Source organism: Marmota monax, unplaced genomic scaffold (genome assembly GCF_021218885.2).
Source record: "Marmota monax isolate L192 unplaced genomic scaffold, Marmota_monax_Labrador192_F-V1.1 WCK01_AAM20220418_F8-fsc00025, whole genome shotgun sequence".
Taxonomy (NCBI): domain Eukaryota; kingdom Metazoa; phylum Chordata; class Mammalia; order Rodentia; family Sciuridae; genus Marmota; species Marmota monax.
The window spans coordinates 5,606,263-5,621,880 of NW_026691950.1; the positions used below are offsets into that span (position 1 = coordinate 5,606,263).

The following is a 15,618-nucleotide window of genomic DNA, read 5'->3' on the forward strand; positions in this document are numbered from 1 at the left end:
CAACATGGAAGAGATCTGATGTCAGCAGAAAGCGGTGGAGGAGAGATCTTCATCAATACCAGCGGTGACATAAGCAGTTGGTCTCCTGGTAAGGGGGGGTGAGGCTCAGTCACCCGAGTTTCCTCAATTTGTCCTCGAGCCAGAGGGAAGGAGCCGGGCCGCCGCCAGCCCCCGGAGCAGGCCCAGCGGCTCGCCAGCGTGGTGACCGCGTGACCCCAATTGGAGAGGGGGCGGAGCGGAGCCGCCACCCACACCCGCCAGGTAGGCAGACCCACGACCCAGTAGTACATGGGCGTGGTAGGAGGGGCAGGGCAGAGCCGCCCTTCGCGCTTGCAAGGTAAACAGACCTGTGACAGCCTGGCGGGTCAGGCCCAGTGGCCTGCCAGTGTGGTACACACATCATCCCAACTCGAGTAGGGGCAGAGCAGATCCTTCTCCCACGCCCGGATCAGGCCCTGCCGGTGTAGTGGTCACGTGACCCCAATTGGAGTGGGGGCGGAGCGGAACCGCCACCCATGCCCGCAGGGTGAGCAGACCAGTGATCAACCTGCAGATCAGGCCCAGGGGTCCGCAGGCGTGGTAGGAGGGGCAGGGCAGATCCGCCGCCCGCGCCTTCAAGGTATGCAGACCTACAACAGACCGGCGGATCAGGCCCAGGAGCCTGCCTGCGTGGTACAAACACCACCCTAATTGGAGTAGTGACAGAGCAGAGTCGCCTCCCTTGCCAGGAACAGGCCCAGCGTCCTGCAGGCGGGGTAGTCACGACACCCCAATTGCAGTAGGGGCAGAGCAGAGCCTCCACCCGTGCCCGAAAGGTGGGCAGATCTGCGACCGACCAGCGGGACAGGCCCAGTGGCCTGCTGGTACGACAGACACGTCACCCCATTTGGAGTAGGGGCAGAGTAGAGCTGCCGCCCGCGCCTGCAGGGTAGGCAAACCTGCAACCGACCGGCGGATTAGGCCCGGTGGCCTGCCGGCATGGTACACTCGTCACCCCAATTGGAGTAGGGGCAGAACAGAGCCGCCACCAGCTCCCAGAACAGGCCCAGTGACCTGCTGGCATGGTAGCCACGACACCCCAAGTGGAATAAGGAGAGAGCAGAGCCGCCGCCCACACCTGCAGGAAAGATACGCAAGCAGTATGAAAAGACAAGGAAAGAAAGGACCACAAGCAATGCAGGTCAACGCAACTTTAGAAGAGGTAACAGCTGCAGCAGATGGAATGTCAGATAAAGAATTCAGGATATACATGCTTCAGATGATCTGGAGTATCAAGGAAGACATTAAACAGCAAAATCAGACAATGAAAGATCACTTCAACAATGAATTACGCAAACAAATCCAGGAAGCAAAGGATCAACTATACAGGGAGATAGAGGTTATAAAAAACAAGCAATCAGAAATCCTAGAAATGCAGGAAGCAATAAACCAACTTAAAAACTCAATGGAGAATACTACCAGCAGAGTAGAACACTTAGAAGATAGAACATCAGACAATGAAGACAAAGTATTTCAACTGGAAAAGAACATAGACAGCTCAGAAAGACTGTTAAGAAACCATGAGCAGAACATCCAAGAAATATGGGATAACATTAAGAGACCAAACTTAAGAGTCATTGGGATACAGGAAGGTACAGAGCTCCAAACCAAAGGAATGAGCAGTCTATTCAATGAAATAATACGAGAAAACTTCCCAGACTTGAAGAATGAGACAGAATCCCAAATCCTAGAAGCCTACAGGACGCCGAATGTGCAAAATCATAAGAGATCCACACCTAGACACATTATAATGAAGATGCCCAACATACAGAATAAGGAGAGAATTTTAAAAGCTACAAGAGAAAGGAAGCAGATTACATTTAGGGGTAAGCCAATCAGGATAACAGCTGATCTTTCAACACAGACTCTGAAAGCTAGAAGATCCTGGAATAACATATTTCAAACACTGAAAGAAAATGGGTTCCAACCAAGAATTGTGTATCCAGCGAAATTAAGCTTCAGGATGGAGAATGAAATTAAAACCTTCCACGATAAACAAAAGTTTAAAGAATTTGCAGCTAGAAAACCATCTCTTCAAAACATCCTCGCCAAAGCATTACAGGAAGAGGAAATGGAAAATAACAATGAAAACCAACAGTGGGAGGTAGGACAGTAAAGGGGGGGGGAAATAATCAAAGAGGAAAACAAACAATCTTTAGTAACAGAAATAAACAAATATGGCTGGAAGAACAACCCATATCTCAATAATAACCCTAAATGTTAACGGCTTAAACTCACCAATTAAGAGACACAGGCTAGTAGAATGGATCACAAAACAAGACCCAACAATATGCTGCCTACAGGAGACGCATTTGATAGGAAAAGACATACATAGGCTGACGGTGAAAGGTTGGGAAAAATCATATCACTCATATGGACTTCGGAAACAAGCAGGCGTGTCCATACTCATATCAAATAAAATAGATTTCAAGCCAAAGTTAATCAAAAGAGATAAAGAGGGACACTGCATACTGCTTAAGGGAACCATACACCAACAAGACATAACAATCATAAATATTTATGCCCCAAACAATGGTGCAGCTATGTTCATCAAACAAACTCTTCTTAAGTTCAAGAGTCTAATAGACCACCACACCATAATCATGGGAGACTTCAACACACCTCTCTCGCCACTGGACAGATCTTCCAAACAAAAGTTGAATAAGGAAACTATAGAACTCAATAACACTATTAATAACCTAGACCTAATTGACATATATAGAGTATACCACCCAACATCAAGCAGTTACACTTTTTTCTCAGCAGCACATGGATCCTTCTCAAAAATAGATCATATATTATGTCACAGGGCAACTCTTAGACAATATAAAGGAGTAGAGATAATACCATGCATCTTATCTGATCATAATGGAATGAAACTGAAAATCAACGATAAAAGAAGGAAGGAAAAAGCATACATCATTTGGAGAATGAACAATAGGTTACTGAATGATCGATGGGTTATAGAAGACATCAAGGAGGAAATTAAAAAATTCTTAGAGATAAATGAAAACACAGACACAACATATCGGAATCTATGGGACACATTGAAAGCAGTTCTAAGAGGAAAATTCATTGCTTGGAGTTCATTCCTTAAAAAAAGAAAAAAACAACAAATAAATGATCTCATACTTCATCTCAAAATCCTTGAAAAAGAAGAGCAAAACAACAGCAAAAGAAGTAGAAGGCAAGAAATAATTAAAATCAGAGCTGAAATTTATGAAATCGAAACAAAAGAAACAATTGAAAAAATTGACAAAACTAAAAGTTGGTTCTTTGAAAAAATAAACAAAATCGACAGACCCTTAGCCATGCTAGCGAAGAGAAGAAGAGAGAGAACTCAAATTACTAGCATACGGGGTGAAAAAGGCAATATCACAACAGACACTTCAGAAATACAGAAGATAATCAAAAACTATTTTGAATCCTTATACTCCAATAAATTAGAAGATAATGAAGGCATAGATAAATTTCTTAAGTCATATGATCTGCCCAGATTGAGTCAGGAGGATATAGACAATCTAAACAGACCAATATCAATTGAGGAAATAGAAGAAACCATAAAAAGACTACCAACTAAGAAAAGCCCAGGACCGGATGGGTATACAGCAGAATTTTACAAAACCTTTAAAGAAGAACTAATACCAATACTTTTCAAGCTACTTCAGGAAATAGAAAAGGAGGGAGAACTTCCAAATTCATTCTATGAGGCCAACATCACCCTGATACCTAAACCAGACAAAGACACTTCAAAGAAAGAAAACTACAGACCAATATCTCTAATGAACCTAGATGCAAAAATCCTCAATAAAATTCTGGCAAATCGGATACAAGAACATATCAAAAAAATTGTACACCATGATCAAGTAGGATTCATCCCTGGGATGCAAGGCTGGTTCAATATACGGAAATCAATAAATGTTATTCACCACATCAATAGACTTAAAAATAAGAACCATATGATCATCTCGATAGATGCGGAAAAAGCATTCGACAAAGTACAGCATCCCTTTATGTTCAAAACTCTAGAAAAACTAGGGATAACAGGAACATACCTCAATATTGTAAAAGCAATCTATGCTAAGCCTCAGGCTAGCATCATTCTGAATGGAGAAAAAATGAAGGCATTCCCTCTAAAATCTGGAACAAGACAGGGATGCCCTCTCTCTCCACTTCTCTTCAACATAGTTCTCGAAACACTGGCCAGAGCAATTAGACAGACGAAAGAAATTAAAGGCATAAAAATAGGAAAAGAAGAAATTAAATTATCACTATTTGCAGATGATATGATTCTATATCTAGCAGACCCAAAAGGCTCTACAAAGAAACTATTAGAGCTAATAAATGAATTCAGCAAAGTGGCAGGATTTAAAATCAACACGCATAAATCAAAGGCATTCCTGTATATCAGCGACAAATCCTCTGAAATGGAAATGAGGACAAACACTCCATTCAAAATATCTTCAAAAAAAATAAAATACTTGGGAATCAACCTAACAAAAGAGGTGAAAGACTTATACAATGAAAACTACAGAACCCTAAAGAGAGAAATAGAAGAAGATCTTAGAAGATGGAAAAATATACCCTGTTCATGGATAGGCAGAACTAACATCATCAAAATGGCAATATTACCAAAAGTTCTCTATAGGTTTAATGCAATGCCAATCAAAATCCCAACGGCATTTCTTGTAGAAATAGAGAAAGCAATCATGAAATTCATATGGAAAAATAAAAGACCCAGAATAGCAAAAACAATGCTAAGCAAGAAGTGTGAATCAGGCGGTATAGCGATACCAGACTTCAAACTATACTACAGAGCAATAGTAACAAAAACAGCATGGTACTGGTACCAAAACAGGCGGGTGGACCAATGGTACAGAATAGAGGACACAGAAACCAATCCACAAAACTACAACTATCTTATATTTGACAAAGGGGCTAAAAGCATGCAATGGAGGAAGGATAGCATCTTCAACAAATGGTGCTGGGAAAACTGGAAATCCATATGCAACAAAATGAAACTGAATCCCTTTCTCTCGCCATGCACAAAAGTGAATTCAAAATGGATCAAGGAGCTTGATATCAAATCAGAGACGCGCCGTCTGATAGAAGAAAAAGTTGGCTACGATCTACAGTCGGTGGGGTCGGGCTCCAAATTCCTCAACAGGACACCCATAGCACAAAAGTTAATAACTAGAATCAATAAATGGGACTTACTCAAACTAAAAAGTTTTTTCTCAGCAAAAGAAACAATAAGAGAGGTAAATAGGGAGCCTACATCCTGGGAACAAATCTTTACTCCTCACACTTCAGATAGAGCCCTAATATCCAGAGTATACAAAGAACTCAAAAAATTAGACAATAAGAGAACAAACAACCCAATCAACAAATGGGCCAAGGACCTGAACAGACACTTCTCAGAGGAGGACATACAGTCAATCAACAAGTACATGAAAAAATGCTCAACATCTCTAGCTGTCAGAGAAATGCAAATCAAAACCACCCTAAGATACCATCTCACTCCAGTAAGATTGGCAGCCATTAGGAAGTCAAACAACAACAAGTGCTGGCGAGGATGTGGGGAAAAGGGTACACTTGTACATTGCTGGTGGGACTGCAGATTGGTGCAGCCAATTTGGAAAGCAGTATGGAGATTTCTTGGAAAGCTGGGAATGGAGCCACCATTTGACCCAGCTATTCCCCTTCTTGGTCTATTCCCTAAAGACCTAAAAAGAGCATGCTACAGGGACACTGCTACATCGATGTTCATAGCAGCACAGTTCACAATAGCAAGACTGTGGAACCAACCTAGATGCCCTTCAATAGACGAATGGATAAAAAAAATGTGGCATTTATACACAATGGAGTATTACTCTGCATTAAAAAATGACAAAATCATAGAATTTACAGGGAAATGGATCGCATTAGAGCAGATTATGCTAAGTGAAGCTAGCCAATCCCTAAAAAACAAATGCCAAATGTCTTCTTTGATATAAGGAAAGTAACTAAGAACAGAGTAGGGACGAAGAACAGGAGAAGATTAACATTTAACAGGGATGAGAGGTGGGAGGGAAAGGGAGAGAGAAGGGAAATTGCACAGTAATGGAAGGAGACCCTCAGGGTTATACAGTGGAGGGGGTAGAGAGAGAGGAGGGAAGGGGAGGGGAGAGGTGGGGAGGGGGGAGGGTGGATGATGGGAAAGGCAGCGGAGCACAACAGACGCTAGTATGGCAATTTGTAAATCAATGGATGTGTAACTGATGTGAATCTGCAATCTGTGTATGGGGTGAAGGTGGGAGTTCATAACCCACTTGAATCAAAGTGTGGAATATGATATGTCAAGAAATTTGTAATGTTTTGAACAACCCACAATAAAAAATTAAAAAAAAAAAGAAAGAAAAAAAAAAAAAAGAAATAATGCACGTGAAGCACTGCAAATCGACACTCGTTACATGTCTGGTTTTGTCCAATACCTGTTCAAAATAAATTTTAAACCTTTCTTGTTGTGATAATCTTCAAAATATTATGATCCATCTCATGACAATACTTTTCATTAACTGTATTTTATAATGATCACAATTTTAGAAAAAAATCATGCATTTGATTAATTACTATTTTGCCAAATGATTTTTAAAGAAATGTCTGATATCTAAAAAAAGCTAGTCATCTGAAAGTTTTAAAATATCTCTGTATTCACCAGGTCTCCCAAATTACAAAAGCTTCATAAAAAATAGACTGTAACCTGTAAAGAATCACAATTAAACACATGAGATTAACATCACAACATGATAGTGACTAATATAACTGGTGCTTTTGGATGACCATTCAGCCTCTCTGTGTGGAAGGATTATTAAACTGGTTCCTGGTCTTGATGTTTTCAAAGGTATTATTGACCATTCTATGTACTACTTTCACATGGAAATTTTCTTCTTATTATCAGTGACTCACACAAATAAATCTTGTTATTTGTAAATAGTTATTCGTACATAAGAAGTCAATGAAAATGAAGTTTTCTATAGATCTATTTTTACACATTAAACATTTTTGTATTCTTTAATATTAATGAAGTGTTACAAATTGAAGAAAATACACTAAAAGAAAATTATATAAGTCTTTACTGAGGAAGAAATGAGCTGTTATCTCATCAACTCAAAATGTTGAGTTGACAAAATTTGTCGTGTTCCCATGCATAGATTTCAAATACAAATGTGTTCACATTGTTATTTTCAACTAAATTTTTAAGTTTAACTTTAATTACAAAATAAACACACATGAGAGCTTTAAAAAAAAAGAAAGGTAAAAGCCAAAGACCAAAAAGACAAATCTGAATGCAGAAACAGAGTAATGGATATAATATTAAATGCCTAAGAAATTAAGGGAAAGAGAGTCAACCACTTGATTAATAATTATAGGAAGATACAATATTCAAAATCCTCTGTGTATAAAAGGCATCATCAAAACATATGGAACAAAGATTTCCCAAAGAACCTATAAGAAATATTGAACTAAACACAATTGTGGGTATCACAATCAATTTATAGCTAATTAAGAAAACAGAAATCAGGATATTTGTAGAGAATTTGAAGCTCAGAATTAATGAGGTTGAGTTAATAGCTATGGTATGTTAAATGTATCACCCTACAGACAGAAACTATGCTTTTCATTCCTGTAAGTCATTGAAGATTTTTTAAAGGCATTTGATACACTGGATGTCCACTATGTGCCAAATTCTCTTCTAATTACTGTGATACAACAAAGAACAAATGGCATTTGGCTTCATTGTGCAACACATATTTTGGTGTACTAAGTCACTATGGAACCTCAATAAATTTCAAAGCAGAAATTATATGGGATACATTTATAAACCACACATGCTAAAGAAAGAAATTAAATTAGACATATTTAAACAAAATCCTCACCTATTTTATACTGTATTCATGTCGATTTTACACAGTAGCACTATTTCTAAGAATTTAATATACAAAAATAACCTGAGATGGGCACACTATGTACTTACAAGGATATTGGTTAAGTAATGAAATATATTAATGAAAGTCTGTTAGGAATTGGATTGCAAACTTATGGAAACATTTTTAAATCATAACCTGTTGTCCTAAGATGCAATTATTTAAAACACAGATTTGAGAAGAACATACAATATAGCGGTATAAGAAAATTCTTTCGTGTAACAAACAGCAACACCCAGGATGTAATCTAATGTAGATAGTTTGATGACAAAGAAATAAAAAATCAAAATGAGAACTATAAATATAAGGGGACAGAAAGGGGCAAGAATTACAAATTCATTAAATAAATATATCTTGGAAATTTTAACCACTTTGCTCAAATGCTTTATAATCAAAGAGAGACATCTAAAGAAATCAGACAAGAAACAGCAACATAAAAATATAGCTTTAGGTCAATTAAAAGCTCTGAAAATGGCCATTCCTAGATTTAAGACTTGCAAAACATGTTTTAAGTGAGGTAGATGAAAGCACAAATATAGGTAGTATTAAAATGTTACATACAACAGAATATTTGAAAATTATGACACTATGCATCAATGTATGCTAAAAACTCAATAATGTCCAGGAGATTGAAACTTATTTGTAATAAAATATTTAACAAAAAAAAAAGAAAAAAATCCTGAAAACCCTGAATAGAATATTCTCCATTGAAGACATTTTAAAGACTTAAGAAAAGATTACCTACAAAATTAACACTTTTATTAGTGAGGCTAAGAGTCATTAATGAATTTTTAATACTTTCAATGAACAGATAACACCTGTATTAGTCACAGTATACTAAAAATATGAAGAAAAATTATAATCTTAGAATGCAAAAGAAAGTATCCATTGATTTAATAAAAGAGCTAAAACCTCTTAGAATCCCTGAAGAAAATTAAAAGTAGTTAAAAACTTACAGAAGAAAACATTAATTGTTGAAAATGTTAGTGAATCAAATTTAACGGAATATAAAAGAAATACTATCTAACAAGTTTTGATCTCAGAAATATAAAATAGCTAAACATTAGAATTTCTAATAAAATAAAATGTCAATGATCCAAGTTAGAAAAAAGATAATTATCTTAGAAGTGAAAACTATTTGGTTAAGTTCAGCACCACCTAATTAGAAAATCAAGAATACAGAATTCTTCCTCCAAGTGAGGAGACATACTTAATTTGACAACACTTTATATATGGGGAGTCACTGAAGGCACTTGCTTTAAAAAAAAAAAAAGAAACTAAACTGAAATAAGAGTTAGAACTTCAGGAAAAAGTAAGGCTACTTACAAAGTGTTAGTTGAATAACTAAAGATAAAACAACCTTGCTCCAATGGACAAATAGCTGGGGAAATGATAAAGGTGAAATTTCCCTGCATCAGTAATAGTAATTTAGAATAGTCAAACTTATGGAGAAGGAGCATGATTTACTAGATTTTGGTACTGGAGATTGAACTCAGGAGCACTCTACCACTGAGTTCCACACTCAGCTCCCCCCAACCCTTTTTAATTTTTTTTTTTAGTTGTTGATGGACCTTTATTTATTCATTTATTTATTTGTGGTGCTGAGAATCCAACCCAGTGCCTCACACATGTGAGGCAAGCTCTCTACCATGGAGCCATGACTACATCCCTACCCAAGTCTTCTTTTATTTGTTGTTTTAATGCAGGGGCTCACTAATTTGCTTAGTGCCTCCTCCCTAAATTGCTATAGTTGGCCTGGAATTTGTGATTCTCCTCCTTTAGTCTCCCAAGTGAGTTGCTGGGATTATAGGCATGAGCACCATGCCCAGCTCAAAATTATTTTAAATTAAAACAATTGTATTATTTTTTAAAGTAAAACAATTTCCAAATGGCATATATGCTATACATTTTAATTGAATATATATAGTCATTGATGCTATTTCAGTAATGTGGTAAAATTTATTCACAATTTGAATGCAATAATTTTAGAATCCCAAATTATAAAAATCATACAAATGAACTGAGCTATTTAAAATTTCTATCTTCCAAATAGTAGAAATATTTTATTTCTGCTTATTAATGTTCGATATATCATCAAATTTTTTAACAAGATATACATGCAGTTTTTATGATAAAAACAGAGTAGTTAAGTAAAAATAAACTATGATATCAATATCATTTTATTGTGTAAGATTATTCAGTGATTATCATCACAGTCTGTTTAATGCAAAAAGAACATGTTTTAACTCAGTTTAAGCCATCATCCTTGTTTATAAATAATAGTTAGGCAAAGGGAGTAGAGCTAAAGGTACACAATAAAAATATTAACAACAGAAAATTTGTTATTGGAATTAGAGATGATATGTGATTTTCCTATGTATAGTTATTTCAAATTTTCAGGAAATTTCATAATTAAATATATAATTTTCATATTAAAATACCAAAGAAGTTATTTTTCAAATTAGCATTAAAAATATCTGAATTGGTAGCACTGGTTGTAAAATTTCCATAACCCAGAATAACAAGATGTCAAAATGGATTTGAAATATACCTGAAAGAAATTTGGAAGGTAATTGAAGTTGCGAAAAGAGAAGAAATCACCAGGAAGTGTGGTGATCTGAAAACCAGCTTAGTTTCTAAGGGAAGCATGGGGTAGGGTATTCTTGGGATGATAGTAAGTGGCACCACATGTCTTTTTCTCTGACGTGTGTTCTCAGGACATTTAAACTGGCACGCGCGCGCGTGTGTGTGTGTTACACACACACACATGTGATTTCTGTTAACAATTTCAACTAATAATTTATGCACTGAATAAAGAACTTTATGAAACATCATTAAAAAAGCTTTTGAATTCAGCAATGAAAAAAATATTTTGACAGGTGAATAGTAAAAAAGGTGTAATGGGTAAGAAGCTCTATGAAAGAGCTAATCTGAGAAACTTTTTGAACATAGATAAATTTTGAAATTTTATAGGAAGAAATTGGCACAGAAAATGGTTAAAAATTAATTTGTGCTTATAATTGAAAAATATCTCATCATAAGCCCCTTAAATCTAGGATTGGCCATTTTCAGAGCTTTTAATTGACCTAAAGCTATATTTTTATGTTGCTGTTATATTTTTATGTACTTGTTAGAAAATAAAAAGATAAGAGAAATAGCTAGGATTAATACTAAATGTTAAGGAGGAAAATTTGTGGGTTCTTTTTAATTACCTTTTTTCTATTTCCCAACAACCTTGTATGACTAGGGAATTGAGGTTCTGGAGACAAGAAGAAAAATTATTTTAGAATCATCAATTTATAGCTTGAATATTGGGTGATAATGTCCTTATCTCCAAAATGGAAATAATACCTACCCAATCTACCCACTTGGGTTGTTGTGAGACCAGATAAGATGTAGACATTTGAAGCTAACGAGATGATTGTTAGTTGTGATTATGGTTGCCTTTTATATAAAAAAAAACTGCAAAAAGCACATTTTCATAAAATTCAAAATATATTAATTACAACTCATATTTTCTTTATTGAGCGAAGAAGAAATACCATCTATTGATTCATATATAAGAAGAAATTTAAATATGTTCATTGGTTATATAGCAGAAGGATCCCTCAAAATTGCAAAAAAAAATTTTTAAATGGATACTATTATTAGAGTTTTAGAATCCTTAACAAAATATCTAAACATACTAACAGCAATACTGCATATGCAATTGACGTGGTGGCACACATCTGTAATCCCAATGGCTCAGGAGGCTGAAGCACAAAGATGAGAGTTCAAAGCCAGTTTCAGCAAAAGCGAGGCACTAAACAAATTGGTGAGACCCCAGCTCTAAATAAAATACAAAATAAGACTGTGGATGTGGCTCAGTAGTCAAGTGCCCCTGAGTTCAATCACTGGTACCAAAACAAACAAACAAATAAACAAACAAAAAAACTCAAAACCAAAACAAACAAGCAATTAAAAAAACCCATAATTTTAAAAGTATCAGTATTTCAACCTTTAAGAAAACTAGAATAGCTAACATAAATTTGTGTGTGTGTGTGTGTGTTCAGTTTCACCAAATTTATAGAAGGAAAAGGAAGATTAAACAGCTGGAAAAAGGAAACAAAAAAATTAAATTCTTTGGCATCCCTTACACACAATTGCCTCTTTTTATTTTGTTAGTTCAGTCCCAAGACCTATTTCTTTTTCTCTCCTGGGTGCACACTAAAAATTACATATCCTCCAACTGAAAGCACCTAATAATCTGTTAGTCCATTTTAAGGTCTTGCACAAAATTTGGGACTCAGGTTAGTTCTTCACTTTGGTCTCCACCTTTCATCACACATAGCCAAACCTTGATAAAACACAGAGTCAGAAAGTATTGGTTCCTGTGTAAGACATGGGACCTCAGCATTTCAAATCATAATGAATTTTAAAAGGCAAAATCCATCAAGGTGCTATGTTCTATCTGTGGTTCTTGAACTAACAGATTCCCCAGGGAAACACACTCTGGCAGCCAGAATAATGCCCCTTCTCCACCCTAAAATGTCTAAGACCTAATCTTGGATACTATGACAATGTTATCTTAAATGACAACATGATTGAGGTTAAGGGTTTGAAAAGAGGAAATTATCTTAAATTATCCTGGTGAACCCAGTCTAACAAATGAGTCCTTCAAGTGGAAGTCAGAAGAAGAACGGGTCATGAGGACATGAGGACACACCGCCATTCCTATTGAGGGAGGTGCCACAAGCTAAGAAATACCAGTAGGCTCTCAACACTGAGAATGACCCTTAGTTTAAAACCAACAAGAATATGCAGACCCTGTTCCCACAACCACAAGGACCTTAAGTCTGCCAAAAACATGAAAGAGCAGGAAATGGACTCTCCCCTTAGAGTCAGAAATAATTGCAAAGAGTTGCAATTAGTGTAATGATTTGCTCCCAAGATGTAGGCTCTCTATTTGCTCCCAATACCTTGCTTGATTTTAGCTCTGAAATTTTTGCTGGACTTCTGATCTATAGACCCGTAATAAATTTATTTTTAAGCCACTAAATATGTAATTACTTGATATGGCAGCAATAAAATATATAAAGCATACACTTAGAGAAAATGTTAAAAGTCATTCAGTTATACAAATGAAAATCATAAAATTATTAGGCTCTGTCAAATATTGTTGTAGAAATAACTGGTTAAGAAGCATTCATACTTATTATTTACAAAGTCTCATAAAATAATATCATTTTAAAAGTATAATTAATGCTAATCATGTATTAGTATACTTATATGTATACTTACAAGTAGAATTAATACCAGTATGAATAACTTCTAATATAGAGAGAATAAGGTGTTTATATTTTTCAATACCTGACCAATTTTTTTAAATCTTCTGGAAACCTTTTTGATTAGATTTTATTTTTATTTACATTTTATGCATAAGGCAAACTAAAACATAGAGGGAAAATGTAAATTGCCCAAGGTTACCCAGATAGTAAAAGGTAAAGATGAAACTCAAATTCTAATCTCAGGTAATAAACCTTGTGATTTTAATGCTATGATAAATTTTATATATTACATATTAATATAGTTAGCAAATTTGCTTTTATGTCATTTACCCATTTGCATAATTTGGAGTCTCTGGTCTAATTCTATGGAATCTCACAAAGACCCAGAACCAGAAATTTCACATAATAATTAATACCTTACAAGGCCTGCAAAATGTAATTACATATAAAGTTTTAAAAATAAGTAAAACTATTGTGAATTGTGCTGCTATAAACATTGATGTGGCTCTGTCCCTGTAGTATGCTGTTTTTAAGTCCTTCGGGTATAGACCGAGGAGAGAGATAGCTGGGTCAAACAGTGGTTCCATTCCCAATTTTCCAAGAAATTTCCATACTGCTTTCCAGATTGGCTGCACCAATTTGCAGTCCTACCAGCAGTGTATGAGTGTACCTTTTCCCCATCATCCTCTCCAACACTTATTGTTGTTTATCTTCATAATAGCTGCCATTCTGACTGGAGTTAGATGAAATCTTAGAGTAGTTTTGATTTGCATTTCTCAAATTGCTAGCAATGATGAACATTTTTTCATATATTTGTTGATTGATTATATATCCTCTTCTGAGAAGTGTCTGTTCAGGTCCTTTGGCACACGTATTGATTGGGTTATTTGTTTCTTTGGTGTTTCACTTTTTGAGTTCTTTATATACCCTAGAGATTAGTGCTCTATCTGATGTGTGAGGGGTAATGATTTGCTCCCAAGATGTAGGCTCTCTATTCACCTCACAGATTGTTTCTCTTGCTGAGAAGAAACTTTTTAGTTTGATTCCATTCTTTTTATTGATTCTTGATTTTAATTCTTGTGCCAAAGGAGTCTTATTAAGGAAGCTGGGGCCTAATCCCACATGATGGAGATTAGGGCCTACTTTTTCTTCTATTAAATGCAGGGTCTCTGGTTTTATTCCTAAGTCCTTGATCTATTTTGAGTTGAGTTATGTGCATGGTGAGAGACAGGGATTTAATTTCATTTTGTTGCATATGGATTTCCAGTTTTCCCAGCATCATTTTTTGAAGAGGCAATATTTTCTCCAATGCATGTTTTTGGCACCTTTGTCAAATATAATTGTAATTTAAAAATAAATAAATGAATAAAATAAAAATAAATAAAACTTTCCCTACAAAACACTTCAAATATAAAAACAAAAAATAAGAAAAATAGTATAAATTAAAAATCAAATTTAAGAAGTCGTCTTGCAATTTCTTATGAAAATATTTCTTGAGAGTTAGCTACATGTTATGCATTCTTTCTTCTAGAAATTATGGCTACATCACAGGTATTAATCAAAGAGAAATGAAAATTTATGCTCTTAAAAAATGTGTACATGAATTCCTATAAGTCTATTTATTCATAATTACCAAAACCTGGAAACAATCCTACTGTACTTTACCTGAGGAATTTCTAAACAATCTCTGGTATATCCAAACTATGAAACAGTACTCAACAATAAAGAGGAATGAGCCACCAATATGTACAGATGACTCTCAAATGCATTCTGCAAAGTGAAGAGGTCAGCACCCAAAGGCTATGTAGGTTACCAAACATTACATGCTACTAAAAGACAAAAGTATGAGGATAAAGAACATATTGGTAGTTACCCATGGCTAAATGAAGGATAAATCATTAACAGAATATTTTATATCTTGATTATGGTAGAAGACATAATTCTACATACTTTTAAAAACCTATATAGCAGTAAATCAAAAAGAGTAAATTTTACCATGAAAATCATAAATAAATAAATAGCAAATAGAGTTGACTTTATAAAATAGTGAGAGCTATTCAGGAGATAGCACAATTTAGGGAACAGAAAAATATAGGTCAAATGGCATAAATAGAAAAAAAAGACATCAGAATCATCACACGACTGAACATACCAATAATGACATTATAACTTAACTAATTAAAGTAAAGCAACTATTAGAGTAAATTAAAAAGCAAGAACTGAATATATAATATATATGAAGTCACCATTAAATATAAAAATACAAAAAGTTTAAATGCAGACAGCAAAATATACAACTTGGTAACACTAATTCTAAGAAAACTATTATTGATAATATCAGTAAA

The 15,618-nt window shown here is 35.3% G+C and overlaps 1 protein-coding gene across 1 annotated transcript in view; it reads right to left on the reverse strand.

Annotated features, from left to right (window-relative positions):
• The window catches only part of Kctd8 (potassium channel tetramerization domain containing 8), a 266,191-nt gene that overhangs the window by 133,378 nt on the left and 117,195 nt on the right, over window positions 1-15,618 (reverse strand). The window lies entirely within an intron of this gene.